Raw genomic sequence first — 18,259 nt, 5'->3', positions numbered from 1 at the left:
TTTTTCCCCTCAGTTTCTAAATGTGGGATACCTTTTTTCAGGCTATTGGTTATTTGACTGACTTTTTTGGAATATGTAAAGTAGTTTGTAATTCCATGTGGGATCATATTAACCATAATGTGATTAAAATTAGGGTGATCCCATCCTAAATAACACAGTGAAACCCTATCTTTACTAAAAATACAAAAAATTAGCCTGGCATGGTGGTAGGTGCCGGTAGTCCCAGCTGCTCAGGAGGCTGAGGCAGGAGAATGGCATGAACCCGGGAGGCGGAGGTTGCAGTGAGTGGAGATCGCGCCACTGCACTCCAGCTTGGGTGACAGAGTGACTCCATCTCAAAAAAAAAAAAAACTAGGATGATCCAGATGAACTTTAAATTTTAAATTTCAGACTGGTCTGGATTCTCTCAATCTGAATTTTCTGTATATATTTATACAGACCCACAGGTTCATTTTCTCATTCGTTGAGAATGAGAGTCATGTCAGACATGACTATCTGACATTCTGGTATGCTTTCAGAACCTTAGGTGCTAAACCATAACATCTGAACCATTAAACCTGGCACTTTAGAAATTTTTTAACTGCCACAGAATTGTTATTCATTGAATGAAATTTTTCATGAGAGTTGTCTGAGTCACAAAGCTTAATTCTAAAAGTCAAGGAAAGATTCCCAAATAAAGGGTAAGGAAAAGCACCTCTGACTTAAGACATTTCCCTGCTTTTCTGTGGTAAATCAGTTGCTATGACAGTAGACTCACTCAGAGAACGTGCACCTAAGTGCTTAAAATAGCGGAAGAGCACTTTTCCCTTATGAATCAGATTCTTCAAGGAATTGCTAAGTCTTACAGCATTTATGTGAGCATTGTTTCTGCCATTAGTAATTACAGTTACATGGTGGGGTTAAAAATATCCTATTGTTTGGGGTTTTTCAGTTTTAGCAGAGAAAAAAAGAAAGGAAATTCCTTAGTATTTAACATGTATAGATATACATGTCTGTTAATTTTAAGGGTCTTTTATTTGGTTCAAGGTGAAATAATTTTAATTTGAAGTCCACATTTTAAAAGCATTAATTAATCTTCACAATAGCATCTGTGTGGCATACATTAATGAAATTATGCCCATTTCACAGGGGACTGATTAAAGATGCCAAGTATATTTCTACTTTAAAGTAAATTTTTATTCAGAAATAAAATTGAAGACCTCAGACTCTTAGCTCTCTGAGTAATTGCTGTATACTATGACTGCTTTTCTCCATGTACCAAGCTATTCTGGATTATTCTCAAGTTCTCTCATTTGTCTTTACTGAATGTTTGTTGGGCAAGCAATGTGGATAAGGATTCCAAGAATACATGGGAGGGCAATGGCTCCCTCAGAAAATGGGGAAGGTGGACATGCCAGTTGGGCTCCCTGTGAGTTATCCACAGCTCTTTGAGTTGCCATTCTTGTTGAACAGCATCCATGGCACCTGTTCTCTTAGCTGCCCCCTTCCCAACCAGTCCAGGCTGTCCTCACTCCTGAATTCTTCTGCAGAGTTTCCTCCATCAGCCATTCCTGTGCACACACTTCACTCTGCTGCCAAAAGCAATCAGTCGCCTGTCAGAGTGGATGTGCATGGGGCTATTACCAAATGGGAACTGAAAGCCTGAGAATTTCATCTCCATGAGGTACCAAGGGGCTACTTCTGCAAGCAGAAGTACCAGATTCGCCCTTTAGTGATGGTCCTTCAGGGTAATTATAGAGTGCAGAGAAAAACCCTTAAGAAAATGGAATAATAAACTGTAGATTGGGGAATACTGAAAAGAGAAAACATGCTACAAACTTTTTGGCTTCTTGTCTCTTTTTAAACAGCTATATACTTTGTTTATGTGCTAAGCACATATTTCACCAAATGGGAACTTCATTCAAGTTCCTTCATCCGATAAAATGTATTATTCTACTTCCCCTTAACCTTTTTTTTCAGTAAATATAGCTATAAGAAGAAATTCATTAGCATGTATTATCCAATGAGCCAGTAAAGGGCTTACTAAGTTTGAGGAGAAGCCACTGAATACTACAAGCTTGGCCCTGCCCTCAGGGAGTTTCCATTTTGTGCACCTGAGATAGCCTGAGGACCCTAAAGTCTTGATAAAGAAGTCACTTGTATAACGCTGCTTTGAAAATTTGGCATTTGTTGAAAATGAATAAGGATATGTTGGTCTACATTACATATTCAGAACCAAATATCAAAATAAAATTTATAACAGGCTTTGGCATAACTCCAAATTTGAATTATGAAGGATAAATGTTCTTGGCATTATACTGGAAGTTTTTTGGAAGAGAAGTGCTATAAAAGCAGACTCTAAGGCAATATCTAAGATAATACTAAAACCATTGGTTGAAAATTTAAACATTTTAAAATTTGTAATAAAAAAATAAGCCATTATTTCTCTGTGTTCTCTGAATGGAATTTAGCCAAAGATATATGTTAAATAATTAGTCATTTCAGTTAAAGTGATTGCACAAGTTGCTCATTTATGCAGCGATCATGGAATTGCATTTTGTCTGTTTTACAAGGTCTAATTTTCACTGGCAGTCCTTAATCCTTGTCCCCACTTCTGGGAACAGATGCTACAGATCCTCTCACTTCTAGATCAACCTATACTCCCACTGTCTCTGAAGAGATGGTATAGCCTCTTCTCGTGAGCCTCTACTTGACCAACTTTATTATGAGCAGATTCTTTCTTACTAGGCTTCTTTTGAAATGTAGGCCCATTTTTTTGTTCTCTGCTCAAAAGCTACTAATATACACCCCTATGAGTCCACTCCTCACAACTGCTTTGTCCCAAGCCAGCCTACACCCTGCCAAGGAACAATTCCCTGATTTAGGAAATCAGATCCACTGCACAAACTGGCCCTGCTGTTAATGCCCCTGTGGGCACAGATTAAATGCTTCTGCTAATATCACTGTCAAGAAATCATGTTTGAGACCTAGAGACCTGGGATGAGAAATAGGTATCAAGATCTACAGTTGCAGCCCTGTACCTCTAGACCAAGATTAGCAGGGCCACAAAGTTCAACATCCAATCAAGGATCCACTGGTCTTCCAGTTCCTAAAAGAGACTGAGAAAAGTAAATAGGCTTGGAGAACTGCCTGGACATTACTGTTGAATACCAACATCTAAGCCCCTTTTAATGATTTCTAACAAATAGATAAAAATCTGAACAAATCTCAGGTGAGCAAGGGGACTACTATCTTGAGTTCTCTGGAAAGTGTTCAAGCTGTGAAGTTACTGGGGCATGCTGGACCAGAGACAGAGAGCTCTCGGAGGCCAGTGAGCAGGCCAGGCCTGCAGGGCCATCTGACCCATACAGAACACCAAACTGCCTCTCAGGGGACAATATAGAGCTGGACCCCTTCAGTGTACCTTCCTCAGAGGACAGTGGCCAAACATTTGCATGAATGGCATATGCCATTGGGGGATCCCAGCACAAGATAATTTGTGCCTATATTCTTTATTGACTTATCGCAATAAGCATTTCCTTCTGACTTACTACTAATATGTTAGCAAGTCCCCCATCCTACTAGCTTCCATTCAGAAGTTAGTATTCTCAATTTTAATCAATTATTCCAAATATTATTCTAAATAATTATTTAATCTAACAAAAATTATGTTTATACATAATTTTTATAAAAAGATTTTGTAAACATCTTTATACCATTTTTTATCCTAGCACAATAAAGGATACCAGTGTTACATGTGTAAGTCTCTAGAACAAAGACATTCTGTAAGTTTCATCAACTTATGGTCTAGAGGTCACAGAGGCTGAACAAAAGCATCCAATCATATCAGTTTTTATATATACCCTTCCAATTTTCCTTCATACACATACATTTATACAGGCATGGCACTATTATCTATGAAATAAAAAAAACTGTAAGCAACCTAAATGTCCAAAATTAGGAAAAATTTTTATCTAACTATACTATGGCCATTGGCTGAAATATTATGTAGCTGTTCCAACAATCCTTATAAATGTTATACAACAATGTTGGAAAAGAACTTTAATATACATTTAAGTGAAAAGGCTAGCATACAAAATTATTTGTATGCAATGAAACAACCTATGTAAAAATAAATGCACATGGTGGGGATGAGGAGACTGGAAGTGTATACACAAACCTACCAATAGTTGATGTTTTAGGTAATATGCTAATAGATCATTTTCTCTTTATTTAAAAAAAATGTTCATAATGTTGCTACATTGGCTTTACACAAAATTAAGCATATTATACATATACACATGTGTGCCTCTTTCAAGACAGTTCAGAACTATGCTAAGCCTTGGATTTTAATATTATGTCTTAGAAATACAAGTAATAAAAGATTTTATGCAAACTGGATTAAACCTGAGAGAATGTATGAAACTGGAAAGTTCAGACTGTGGACCACTCTCAGGGTGAACTGTTCCAGAGATTCATGGGGTCCTCAGTGCTGTGGCTCCCTTCCTCTCGACACTGCCTTCCTGCTTTTGTCACACTTCTTTCCTTGTGGTAGAAAAATGATTGCAGCAGCTCCATATTGGTTAGAGAAAGAACAATATCAAGTCTTCTGCCATCATCAGACAACAGTCTCTGCTTCCCTCTGTTTGTAGATCAATGTAGATCAATTGCCAAGGCCAAGGAACTATTACATGGGCTTCAGGTTAAATGACGCCATCCACACATCAATCTGTTACTGTCCACAAATATTTGGCTGGCCCTCCCTATCAGAGGACACTACTTCTCTACCTCACTGACATCAGGTTTAGCTGTAACTTGCTCTGGCTATTGAAATACAAAATACCATTGTTCAACAACGAAATGTGACATAGTTGTTCAGCAGCACTACTGGCTTCACTAAAGCGGTTTTGTTCCTTCTCTCAGGTATTATACAAGCATTCAGAGCCAGTGTGTGGTTTTCTGTGCTCCCCTTCCCCTCTGCTACAACTCCAGACAGACAGAGGCTTCACTGTCAGCCTGAATTCTAAAGTGAATCTGTAACTGAGTGGAACCACAGCCCACCAACAATGCACATACAGCGTGAGCTACACCTTCGTTATTATAAGCTGCTGAGATTTGAGAGTTGTTTGTTACTGTACCATAACTTAGCCTATCCTTACTGGACTGAAGTCCCTGCTTAACCATTTCCTAACTTTATGACCTTGGGAAATTTTCATTTCTCTGAACTTTAGTTTCTTTATTGGTAAAACAAAGATAATGTGTAAAATTCCTGGTATATACTCAAAAATGACAATTACTACTTATTAATGCTAAGAATTATAATTCTCACTGCAATGGGGGAATTTTCTTCTAATTAATCTTCTGAAAGAGGAGGTATATTATATTCCTTTTTACTAAGGCAAAGTTACAGACTCAAAGTCTCGGTATATTCACTGATCATCTGTAGATAGAAAAAAAATTCTTCCCCACGATATGAATCTTAGTACCTTGGAATGCTCTTTTTTTTAAGAAATAAAAAAAGATTAACCTAAAATTTCATAAGGAAAAAATGCTTTTTCACGCTCAATACCAAAATGTGATATAGCTATTCAACATTACAGTTGACTTCACTGAAGTAATTTTGTTCCTTCTCTGAGTTATCTATTATTGAAGATAGTCAAGCACAGGTATTGAAATAGATGATTTTTCTATTCCATTGTGAAAACCTTTGTGTTCCCTGTACCCCTTCCCATAAAGTGATGAATTCTATGATGTGAGATAGAGAGTGACAGAAAAAGGGATTATAGTCAGAGAAATACAATTTAAAAGTAAAAATTCCACTTTCTCTTTTAATTGAAATTGTAATTATATTTAGACTTGAATCTAACTTGGCTTGATTTCATAATCAATATTTATTTTACATTATGCAACACATTTTCTATCTTAAACATCCATCATTGACATCTAATACCTAGTAAATTCTTTCAGATATTGTAGGTTTTATCTTGCTTAGTTTTCTGGTATCCAGTATTTAAGATATGAGACAGTTGTTTGTCCCTTTAGATGAAAATGTGTGCCTGAAAAAATTAGCACAAGCTAAATCATGTTTTAAATGCATTACAGCAGTGGTTCCCACACAATGTTATGCAACAGAACAACCTGGAACTTTACACATACACCCACACACATTCTCTCTCTCTCTTCTGGGCCCTGCCGCAGGATATATGTATTACAATCTCCCAAAGTAGAACGCAAAACATTTTTTCCTAAAAAGCTCCTGAGACACCAAGATCTTGGTTTCTAAATATCATTGCCAAGATGGGCGCGGTGGCTCACACCTGTAATCTCAGCACTTTGGGAGGCTGAGGCAGGAGGACCGTTTAAGCCCAGGAGTTCGAGACCAGCCTGGGCAACATAGGGAGATCCAGTGTCTACAAAAAAAAAAAAAACCCACTATTGCCCACTAAAAGAATCCAGTGACTCCTTAGTGAAATGGGGCTGAGGTGGGAAAAACCTGACCTTAGAACATTTTTTTGTGCCAGAAAGTAAAAAAAATCCTCAAAAAGATGGAGATCATGTCAAAGGAAACAGAAGCAAGCAAACTTTTGCAGGCCAGGTGTAGCAAAATTTGATCATGAAAATAAAACTAATAATAGGTTATAACCCAGTGAATAAAATGAGAATCAACACATCTATATTGTTAAGACAAAAGGATGAAGGAAAGAAAGAAGGGAGGGAGAGAAGCTCTTAAAACAGAATGCTAACTAATAAATTTAGAAGGAATGATGAAATTAGAAAATCACCAGTTGAGTTAGAATTATCAATAAATCCTAAAACTAATGGGTGAGAATTGTGATGAGGAATAAAATATTTACATAGTCTTCCTACAAGTTACTTTTTAATGCCAAAGAGAAAATAACAACTTCACAGTGAAACAAGCTGGCAGCCACCAAATGTGCTAGCTTGAATGGTGACCCCCAAAAGATATGTCCACATATTAATTGCCAGGACCTGGGATGTGACCTTATTTTTTTAAAAAAATGGTGGTGGTAGCGGGGTCGGGGGGGTCTTTGCAGATGTAATTAAACTAAGGATCTTGAGATCAGATAAGTTGGGATTACTCAGATGGACCCTAAATCAATGACAAACGTCCTGATAAGAGACAGAAGAGAAGACATGGACAAAGAGAAGGAGGGGATGACCATGCAGAGATGGAGGGAGTAATGAAGTGATGCAGCCACAGGAATGCTGGCAGTCACAGAAGCTGGGAGGCATAAAAAGGATTCTCCCCTAGACCCTCCAGAGGGAGTAGGGTCTAGCAACACCTTGATTTTTGGACCTCTGCCCTCCAGACTGCAAGAGAACTTTCTACCTTTTATAAGTGATCCAGTTTGTGATGATTTGTTATGGCAGCCCTAGGAAACTAATATACATCCTAATCAAATGATCAGCGTTAACCTCACCAATAAAGGGATTTACCTTCATCAAGTGGCTCCTGAGGAGATGCACTGAGAAGTTTACAGCATTACTCACTAATGTTTGTGCTAAAATTGCATAACATGAATCTAATCATGAGGAAATATCAGACAAACTCAAATCGAGAACATTCTACAAAATAATTCGCCTGTACACTTGAAAAATACTGAGGTTATAAAAAAACAATGAAAGGCTAAGAAACTATTCTAAATTAAAGGAGACTCAAGAGATACAACAATAAAATACCATGTGCATCCTTTATTGAACTGTGGACAGTGACGAAGTAGTCACAAAGGACATTTTGGGATAATTGGCAAAGCCTGAATATGAACTGTGGATTAGATAATATTGTAGTTATCTTAAATTTCCTATTTTTGCTAATCCTGCTGGGACTATGTATGAGAATGTCCTTGTTCTTAGGAAATAAACACTGAATATTAAGGGGCAAGGGAGCATCCTGTATCCAACTTATTCCCAAATGAGTCAGAGTAAAATATTTATGTATATATGTAGAGAAAGAATGAAAAGCACATCTGGCAAATACTAACAATTGGTATATGAGAGTTCTGTGTATTATTATTGCAATTTTTCAGTAATTTTGAAATTATCTCAAAATAAGACTTTTAAAAAAGGCTTACTACATTATTATAATGTGTAACTAGTTATGAAAAACACTGTATTAGAACTCCCCTAATAAGGCAGTCATTCTCAAATGGGATGATTTTTGCCTGCCAGAGGACATTTGGCAACAGATGAAGACATTTTTGATTGTCATGACTGCACAGGGTAAGAAGAGTAGGGTCTGGGGATGTGCTACTGGCATCTAACTTGCAGGGGCCAGGGATGCTAAACATTGCAGAATGCACAGACAGCTCCCCACAGCAAGTAATCAGCTCAAAATGTCAATAGTGCCACCGTTAAGGAACCTTGCTTTAAGGAAATTATACACCTTCACTAATATAATCAGATTCTAAATACCCATGGGAAATAACACAAAGTTTGTATAGATTTAGATTATTACTACGGCAAAATTTTATATCAACAAAAGATTCCCACTTTGTAGGTAAAAATACATTTGCATTTCAAGACTTAGCAATCACAAACAGAATGCATACAGAAAATCATGTCACCCCATACATCAGACAAGAGTAGTAGAGGATTGGAGAAGCATACTAGTTCAGCTCATTCATTTTAACAGCAACCAAGTGTCTTTTATACAATTGGACAATAAATCCACAGAAAATGTGATTTCAAGGCTTTAGAACAGCTCTGTGAAAAAGATAAATAGACTTTTCTCAAACTTATGACTGTACTCATAAAGCAGTATAAATATGTTACATTTACAGGTTACCTGGGGTAATCCATATCACTTCTTTCAAAACCTAATAAGATTTCCGGTTTTTATATTATTAGTATAGGAGGGCTACACAAATCTCACCATAACTAATAAGGGATGAATTCGACAGTATTAGTCAAGTTTTTGCATAACAGATAACCCCCAAATCTTAGTGACTCTCAACAGGAGACCTTCATTTCTCACTCATGGGTCTGCACACCTGCTGGGTTGACTCGGCTTCAAGTTCAGGTCTGCTCTGCATGTCTCTCACTCTAGGACCAATGGTTACCAGAACAGATGGCTGCTACCTCATGGCAGCTAACAGAAGCTCAGGAACCTAGGCCAAACTCTGCAAGCACATTTAAAGCCTCACTCACATCACATCTGTTAATGTTCCACTGGCCAAAGCATATAATGACCCAGCCTAAAGACATCAGAGCAGGGATGCATACTTTGTAGAATACTACTGGATGACACTGCAATGTCATATCCACATGGCTATAAATGTATAATCCTGTTACACAGAAGCAGAGAGGACTTGAGAATAATAATATAATCTATCATATACTACTAAAGGTACAATAGTGGACACTTTTAATGGGACCTTTCTGATGCTACTTACACTTATTATGTTCAGGGGCTGGCAAACTTTTTTAGTAAGAAACTGACTAGTAATTATTTTCAGCTTTGTGGGACATACAGTCTTTGTTAAAACTCTGATGTTGGAGCATGAAAGCAGCTATAGACAATATGTAAACAAATGTACCTGCACTCCAATGAGACTTTGTATATGGGCAATGAAACTTGAATTTCATATAATTGTTATGTGTTACAAGATGTTATTTTTTTCAGTCATCTAAAAATGTAAAACCCTGTCTTAGCTGGAGGGCTATACGAAAACAAATGGTTCACCAAATTTGATCCATGAGCTGTAGTTTGGCAGCTCCTGAATTATACCATCAACCAGCAAAGCACTTGATGTTTATTCATCACAGAAGATAGTACAATAGAAAGAAAATGCAATAACCAAGGAATTTACAATATCATTGAGGATATAGAATACACACATATAAAAACTATTTTGAAATCTTTGAAAAATAATATATATGGTAACACAAGTCCTAAACCACAAATCAACAAATCATAAGAGGCATGGTGCCAAGAAGAAGTTATTCACATATAGTAAGTAAGACAGAATTCCTTGCAAAACTAAGTTTGTACATGAGGACATGGATTCATTGAAAGTTTACTCAATTATTTCTTCATATACAGAGAAAAAAACTTTTAGAGATAATAAGTTCCAATAGTATAGTCTATCTTATTTTATGAATTTTTCTTAAATATAAAGTATTTGACAAAAACTGTATATATTTTAAATGTACAATGTGATTTGATATGTGAATACATTGCAAAATGATTACAACAATCAAATTAACACATCACCCCGTGTGGCAGGGGGGCAGTTGTTTTCTACTCTCTTAGAAAGTTTCAACCTAAATAAAACGTTGTTAAAGTTGTTAATATTGCAAAGTAATCAGTGTAATACCAAAATGTTGAAAATAGAAAGTCACGCTATCGTCTCACTACCCAAACATATCCTCTGTTAACAGCAGTATATATAATTTTAGTTTTCTCTATACATGCACATACATATTTGATTGTTGCTTATTAAAATATTTCATTATACCTAGTGTTTCACAATTTGCCTTTTTTTTTCCTAAAGATGAGATCTTGCTGTGTCACAAAGGCCAGAGTGCACTGGCACAAACACAGTTCAGTGCAGCCTCAACCTCCCAGGCTCAAGCAATCTTCCAGCCTCAGCCTCCCAAGTAGTGGGGACTACAGGCAGGTACCACCGAACCCGGCTAATTTTTATATTTTTTGTAGAGACAGGGTTTCACCATGTTGCTCAGGCTGGTCTTGAACACCTGAGCCCAGCAATTTGCCCACCTCAGCCCCCTAAAGTGCTGGATTACAGGCGTAAGTCAGGGTTCCTGGCCTGCTTTTTTTGTTCATTTAGCAATATATCCTGAACATCTTGCTGTGTCAGTATGAATAGATTTACCTAATTTTAATTGTTGCATATTATTTTGTAGCACATGATACCATCATTTATTAAGTCGCTTATTGAAGTATATGTAGGTTATTTCTAATTTTCCCCTATAATATGTAAAGTTGTGATAAACATCCTTGTGACTAAATCTCCAAATTAACTATTAATTTCTAAGGAAAAATATCTAAAGGTGGAATTTCTGGGTCAAAGCATATAACACATTCTTTTCAAAAGATTTTTCTTAATGTTACCTGGTATTAAAATCAAGGTAGTTGGCCAAGTGCAGTGGTTCATGCCTGTAATCCCAGCACTTTGAGAGGCCAAGGCAGGTGAATCACAAGGTCAGGAGTTCAAGAGCAGCCTGGCCAATATGGTGAAACCCCATCTCTACTAAAAATACAAAAAATTAGCTGGGTGTGGTGGCGGGAGAATAGCTTAAACCTGGGAGGCACAGGTTGCAGTGAGCCGAGACAGTGCCACTGCACTCCAGTCTGGGCGACACATGGGACTGTGTCTCAATAAATAAATAAATAAAATCAAGGTAGTCAGTGTTAGGCAGTCAGTTGGGGATAAGGGGATTTGCAATATTGACCACATAGAACATAAGTAATATAGTAATTAATGTATGTGGTTTATATGTGTATATAAATAGGGATGGAAGGGGACAAGATGGGAACAAAGGTAAGAGAGGGAAAAAGAGAAGGGAGGAAAAAAGAGGGGCAAAGAGATATATTGCTGCATTCTGAAACATTAAATCCAATGTAGAACACTACTCAGACGTTACACTTACTTACTTGTGGAAGTGGGAGAACACTTTCTGAACAGCAAGTTTTACTCTTATTGATTTGTAAATAAAATAAAAAGCCAAACCCTCTCATATCAGAAGCGCTCTCAGTGTTGTACAAACTTAGGTAGTGATTTCTATAAGATGCACAAATATACAGCTAGTGTTGTAGGGCTTTATAATTTTTAGCTGAACTTTATAAATGTTACTTATTGCCTTTTCTCAATAAATCATTACGAGCAGTGGTTCTCAACAGGGGTGGTGGCTGTTACAGTTTGTTGTATTTGCTATGTAATAAATCACCCCAAAAACTCAGTGGCTGAAAACAACCATTTATTATTACTGCTCTTCCTTGTGTGGGTCAGCTGGGCTAGAATGGGCTCTTCTATCCAGCTGCAGTCAGTTGTTATCTGAGGTCAAAATGAAGACCTCACTGGAATGAATGACCAGGATGGCTCCCTCCCACAGCTCTGGCAATGGATGTTAGTTGTTGGCTATGAGCTCTGAGTGTGCCAACCAGAGGGGCCACATGTGACCTCTCTTTGCAGCTTGTGACCCTAACAGGATGGCAGCTGTGTGGTAAGGGGGTGTGTCCCAAGAGCAAGCACTCCAAAACTCCCAGGTGGAAACCACAAGGCTTCTTACGATCTAACCTTGGAGGTCCTAGAAAATTTCTTCTACTGCATTCTTTCAGTTCGGCAAATCACTCAGGAATGCCCAGAAGTGAGAGGAAAAAACTTAGACTCTACCTCTTGGTGGGAGAGCAGCAAATCCCATGGCAGAAGAGCATGTGGGATGGGAGCTGTTATTGTGGCTGTCTACAGAAGATACCATCTGCCACAGTGGGGGAGTTGACAGGAGCCCTCTGAAATTATGGACTAATTTTTCTCATGTTTACATCTTTTTCAGAAGGGAACCCTGACATTAATAAGATTCTCAAGCGGATCTGGAGAAGGGCAGAGGGAGAAAGAGGGAACGAGAGAAGGAGAAGAAACAATCACTGATCTAGGTAGATTATAGGCTATTACATAATTAAATTTATTTTATACACTAATAGTCCTATTAAGGTTTAAGGATATTTAATCTCTGCCACTTACTTGGAATTGCTCCACATCTACCTATTCACTAAGAAACTCAACCAATTAAAATTTTAAATAAATCAGAATAATTCTGACAGTGTGACTATAATAGTTAAATGAACCTGGATGGATACACACACACATATAAATGTTCCAGATTTTTTAACGGGGGCCTGAGGGTGCTGATTCAGTGAGATTTGTATCATATTTTGGACCATGATTCCCATTAGAACTACCTGCATTTGATAGAAAGAGAGCTCTAATCAAGTATTAGTATTCTGCACACAGTTAGGGTGAAATTTTTTAGACCCCTGAAGCACAATCCTGCACAGCACAGAAACGGATTTCCATCATAGAGGATGAGATTTGATGACTTTTATCTCAGTATATGCAACTATAACCATTGTTATTACTCACAAACATTATCTGGTGTATGTTATAACATTGGACTCTGTGATGCCCAGAATATGTGACTACCTCAGAGAAGCTCTATTTTGAGTTAGAACTGTTACCAGAAAGGGGTCCCGATCCAGAACCCAAGAGAAGGTTCTTGGATCTTGTGCAAGAAAGAATTCAGGGTGAGTCCCTAAAGTGAAAGCAACTTTGTTAAGAAAGTAAAGGAATAAAAGGGCTGCTGGTTGCCCATTTTTATGGTTATTTATTGATGATATGCTAAACAAGGGGTGGATTATTCATGTCTCCCCTTTTTAGATCATATAAGGTAACTTCCTGATGTTGCCATGGCATTTGTAAACTGCCATGGCACTGGTGGGAGTGTAGCAGTGACGATGAACAGACGTCACTCTTCTGGCCATCTTGGTTTTGGTGAGTTTTGACCAGATTCTCTACTGTAAACTGTTTTTATCAGCAAAGTCTTTATGACCTGTATCTTGTGCTGACCTCCTATCTCATCCTGTGACTTAGAATGCCTTCAGTGTCTGGGAATGCAACCCAGTAGGTCTCAGCCATATTTTACCCAGCCCCTATTCAAGATGGAGTTGCTCTAGTTCAAACACCTCTGACAGAACTATTTCTGTTTATACCCCTATAATTGCTACTAGTTTCATGAACTTCAGTGCAGGTGAGAAGGAGAGGGCAGAGAATTTGGGAAAGAGTGCAGGAATCACAAGCCAGCTGCATTCTTCACAAGAGGTCAGTAGAAACACTAAGCACTCAACATACTAACCACACTCTTTAGTTAGAATACATATGTACATGTGCACATTCAAGACACAGAAATAACTAGGAAGGTGGAGGGTTTCTTTTGCTGTAGTTGAGGTTGCTCTTAAGTGTTTTTTGTCATGAGACAAAAGAGGTCATCATGCCTTGTGATAACCACAAGGCATGATCATTTTCCCAACTGCCACTTATTCAAGCAGTGGCTTTTTTAAACAGACTGGGTAGCTGTCCCAGAAAATTCTGGATTCTGTAGATTTTTTTTCAATCTGTTTCCATGCCCTATAACCTATAAGTTACATATGAAGGCTTGGTTAGATTCAGGGCTAAAATTTGTGGCATGGATGCTTCAAGGTGGTACTGTGTGCTTCATATTACATCCCATCAGAAAGTAAATAATACCCATTTGCCCTGCTTTCAATAGTGCTAAGACTCATCAACAGATTCAGGTGGTGACTGCCTGATCCCTGGTTGTAAAGTTGTTGTATGACCCTTTGGCACCCTCGGAATGTCCAGCTCCTCATTAATATTTTACTTTTTAGTCTTAGCAGCCATTGATACTCATTTCCTAAATCAGTGATTTCGCTACATGTTGTAAAATGGTGATTTTTCTATCATTCTTTCTACATTTATTTGAATACTTCTGTCAGAATAGCTCTCTCTCATCAACTATTTTGTAACTTACAAATAGAGTTTTCACAGAAAATGCAGATCAAGACCTAATTCTTTCCTGTTAATTATTAATTTTCAGAGTACGAAGTTGATGGACTACCTCCAGCTGTGACAAATGAGTTTTGTTTGTTACTTTGGCTTTCTCTTTGGGGTATTACAAATTCATGAATTTTTATTTAATTAGTGAGTTTCAATAAATTGCCATCATTATTCTTTTTGATGGTGAAATTGTCCACCATTGGCCAGTGGTCAGCTTCCTTACTTCCCAGCATAATAAGGTGATTCATTTTTGGTTTGTCATTTCCCACCCCACCCCTGGAACCAGTTATTCCTCCAAGAACTACTTGTTTTTAGTAAAGAATAGTATTCAGAGCCCATCGTGTAGGTATTAACACTCTCGTGTGACTGGATTCTTACTATTTCTGGGTTTTTTAAAAAACATTTTAAAGACATTAAGAACTTATATTTATATCCCAAATATGTTTGAATATTTTACATATCAAATTCAAGTTTCAATTTCAATATTCAATTAGTTCACTTTCAAATTTAATAAAAAACAACCCAAGTTTTTCTTTTAAATTTTATACTCGTGGCCAGGTGCAGTGGCTCACTCCTGTAATCCCAGCACTTTGGGAGGCTGGGTCAGGCGGATCACCAGGTCAAGAGATCGAGACCATCCTGGCCAACATGGTGAAACCCCGTCTCTACTAAAAATACAAAAATTAGCTGGGTGCAGTGGTGTGTGCCTGTAGTCCCAGCTACTCGGGAGGCTGAGGCAGAAGAATCACTTGAACCCGGGAGGTGGAGGTTGCAGTGAGCTGAGATCACACCACTGCACTCCAGCCTAGCGATAGAGCCAGACTCCACGTCAAACAAAAAAAAAAAGAAGAATTTAGGCTGGGCACGGTGGCTCATGCCTGTAATCCCAGCACTTTGGGAGGCCGAGGAGGGCGGATCATGAAGTCAGGAGATCGAGACCATCCTGGCTAACACGGTGAAACCCCGTCTCTACTAAAAATACAAAACATTAGCCGGGAATGGTGGCGGGTGCCTGTAGTCCCAGCTACTTGGGAGGCTGAGGCAGGAGAATGGCGTGAACCTGGGAGGCAGAGCTTGCACTGAGCTGAGATCATGCCACTGCACTCCAGCCTGGGAGACAGAGCAAGACTCCGTCTCAAAAAAAGAAAATGAAATTTATACTCGTTATCTCCTTTCTCTTACAGTGAAAATTATGATTTCTAAAAATATCAACATTAATTTTTTATTTACAAGTATAGTATACATGTCTCAAAATAGAAATATAATATAGTTTATTAAAATATATAGATATTAATATTACTACTAACAAAAATTTGTGTTTTTGTCAGATTTTATTCCATTAATGATATGTAATATAACCTATATTCTAAAATACCCAGTGGACCTGACTAACTGCAGGTAGAAGCCTTTCCCTTGAGGAAGAGGAAAGGTCTGGCTAGGACAATGGTCAAGATGGCTTCAGTTACCTCATCTCCCCTCTCCCCAAAAACCCTGAGAAGAGAGGAAGGGCAAAGGTGAGCAGTGTGTGGGGATGTGTTAGCCTGTTGACAGGTAGCCCGAGAAGCTCTGAGTCCCACCCTCCGGGATAGTCGGGTGATGGTGGCAGCCCAGGAGATACGCCTGAAGACATGTTGAACAAAGACAGATGAAATAGATGTGTGTTTATCTGTGCACAGTGTCTATGCAGCGACTGCAACCATGAGATAGCCAGACATTTCACCACAGTGATGAAAATGTTTTGTTGCAGTTTGGCACTTAAAGATAGAATAAACTGCATAAATAAAAAGTATATACTCCCATCCCCACCCCTAGATCATTCAAAATATTTTACTGGACAGCATGTGGCACCAGCCTGACATTTTTGGGTGCATCACATGGCTCATTGCTATTATTTATCTTGTTCTTCTCAAGTTGACATTTAAGCACCTTATCACCACACATGAGAGAAAAGATCCCATTTCTTTGGACTGTGTTTTTTCAGCCTGTGATTCAGAAGCACTGATATGCTGCTCTTTTAATTTTGAACCGTACTCCCATTTCTGCTGGGAGGCAGCAACGTGGAAAATAACAGGTGAGGCTTGCAGCCTTCAGGGAAATAGCAGGTGGGAAGAGTGATCAGGAAAAGCAAGGAAGGCTTTGGTTTTCTTTAAACTGAAATGTTTCTGCCTCTTTGAGACACCATGAGCTGACAGAGGCTTATTTTCTTCTCTTCTCACCTTCTTCCCTTCTGTTTTGCCCACACCCTTCTTTTCAGGCTCAGAGAGGTGAAGTAACTTGCTCAAGTCTGATTCTCTGTCTCTAATTAATTAAGCCTGGCCCTAGGAGCCTGCTGCTTCACCTCACACAGTCTGCCCCCTGTTGTAATGCATCAACATTAATTACTGGGAGCAATTTGGACATTTTGTTTCCCATTTTTCTAGCCCTTTCCTTAACCCTTTATATTCATAAAAACTTGCTTAAAGAAATAGTATCAAATAATGTTCAGAAGCATCCTAAAGAGGGAGGTTGCTAGAAATAGCGGGTCCTCTCTCTTGTATTTAAATTCTGATCTGATTAGCTCAGATCCAGTAGTGGAGCTCTAGTAGTGCTAATGAAGGAGGTCCAAGGTTTGCACCTCAAGGAACAATGGCTTGAATATTAAGTCTTAAAGTATGACGAGTGGAGAAAATAGCTAAAGGATAACTCTTAGATCCTGTCTATGCTCCCACTCAACTGGGGAAACCTCAGCGGTACATAGCAAATTTGTATGTACCTTGTACATTGGATTACTACTCAGAACTAGAAAGGAATGAACCACTGATACACACAACAGGGTTGAATCTCAAAAGCATTACACTGAGCCGAAGAAGCCAGACACAAAGGAGAGCATACAGAGAGAAAACAGATCAGTGGTTATTTGAGGAAGGGAGCGTGTCTGATGGGAAAGGAGTTTGAGGGAACTTTCTGAGAGATGAAAATGTCTGTCTTGATTGATGATGCTGTATATTACAGGAGTGCATGGCTTTGTCAAAAATAGATCTAATCGTACATTTATGATCCATGTACATCATCATAAGCAAATAATACCTTAATAAGTGTTTTATGTTGAATTATATGGGGTAATGGTAATTTTTTTTACCAATTTATCTTATAAAAGTACATAACAGGCCAAAAAAGAAAACTTACACTTTAGAAAAAGATCTAATACAGTGCTGCACACATGGTAAGCACTCAATAAAAATGTTATTTATGATGAATAGCTTTGCAAGAGTAGTTCATTACGAAGAGTTCTTTCTTACAAGATGCCTCCTTTCAGCCCAGCAATATAGTCCAATTCTGCACTGTGTACAAGATTAAAGTTTCCCAGCCCTATATAAGTATTTCCAGTAATCTTCTATTCCATCAATCCAGTTATACAGCCTTTTCATGGGAGTACAATAAATAAAATCAATACATTTTATTACTTCACCACCAGCAACTGTTACTACACCCAGATTCAAAGGCATAAGGCTGTCTGCAATGTTGATCCAAACTTTAGGGAGTTCTTTCTGAGGAAAGCACATTGCTATAATTTTGTATGAATAAGAAAAGCTATCCTTAAATCTTAAGGATTTCTTAGGTTGAAAAAAATACATATAAGGGCTATCAATCTCTATGTAGATCTCTACTGGATAAATATAGTGGGGGGAGGGGGCACCAGCTAGTCT

At 38.2% G+C, this 18,259-nt stretch overlaps 1 long non-coding RNA gene across 9 annotated transcripts in view; it reads left to right on the top strand.

Moving 5' to 3' along the window:
- Nucleotides 1–14,895, top strand: part of LOC105468195 (uncharacterized) — a 77,346-nt gene extending 62,451 nt beyond the window's left edge. For 6 of the 9 annotated variants that reach the window (XR_011609938.1, XR_011609937.1, XR_011609933.1 and 3 more), the window contains 4 exons: nucleotides 4,903–5,058; nucleotides 12,517–12,616; nucleotides 13,748–13,838; nucleotides 14,614–14,895. This is a non-coding gene — a long non-coding RNA (uncharacterized lncRNA). The remainder of the gene's footprint in view (nucleotides 1–4,902; nucleotides 5,059–12,516; nucleotides 12,617–13,747; nucleotides 13,839–14,613) is intronic. The other 3 variants (XR_011609935.1, XR_011609939.1, XR_011609936.1) reach the window with 2 other exon arrangements.
- Nucleotides 14,896–18,259: the final 3,364 nt, after the last annotated feature.

The sequence above is a fragment of the Macaca nemestrina genome, chromosome 11 (assembly GCF_043159975.1).
Source record: "Macaca nemestrina isolate mMacNem1 chromosome 11, mMacNem.hap1, whole genome shotgun sequence".
Lineage (NCBI taxonomy): Eukaryota > Metazoa > Chordata > Mammalia > Primates > Cercopithecidae > Macaca > Macaca nemestrina.
This window is presented reverse-complemented; position numbering and strand designations above follow the sequence as displayed.